This window comes from Branchiostoma belcheri, unplaced genomic scaffold (genome assembly GCF_001625305.1).
Source record: "Branchiostoma belcheri isolate BF01 breed outbred unplaced genomic scaffold, Haploidv18h27 scaffold401, whole genome shotgun sequence".
In the NCBI taxonomy this organism is placed as follows: domain Eukaryota; kingdom Metazoa; phylum Chordata; class Leptocardii; order Amphioxiformes; family Branchiostomatidae; genus Branchiostoma; species Branchiostoma belcheri.
The window spans coordinates 32,187-32,598 of NW_017804023.1; positions in this window are offsets into that span (position 1 = coordinate 32,187).

Sequence of the window (412 nt, forward strand, 5' to 3'; positions counted from 1 at the left end):
GCAGGCACACGACGCGGCTGCAGCTGGCTATATTACACCCATCGACTTGTTACACTCAATCTTGAACTTCTTACTGTAGACATTGTTTAAAGGCATCCAGTGCGATTTTTTTGCATTAAAACTGGAAATATTCTAAAAAAGGAAATCTGTTTGGTATTAACACATACTACCTCCCTTTAGCACATCTGCGTCAGAATTTCATACTTTACGCGTTTAAAACAGCGCAGAAACTAGTGTCCTCTATTTTAGGGGTGCATCCCCAAAAATCAGGCAATATCGCCCCCAGTAACCGTTTTCACTCGGCACCTCTCGGCAAATCCCGGCCGCGTGACGTCACGACGAGCGCGAAGGTTCAGCCGAGCCAAGATGGCGGACGTCAATGGCACCACACCAAACCCGAAAAAGCGTGGCC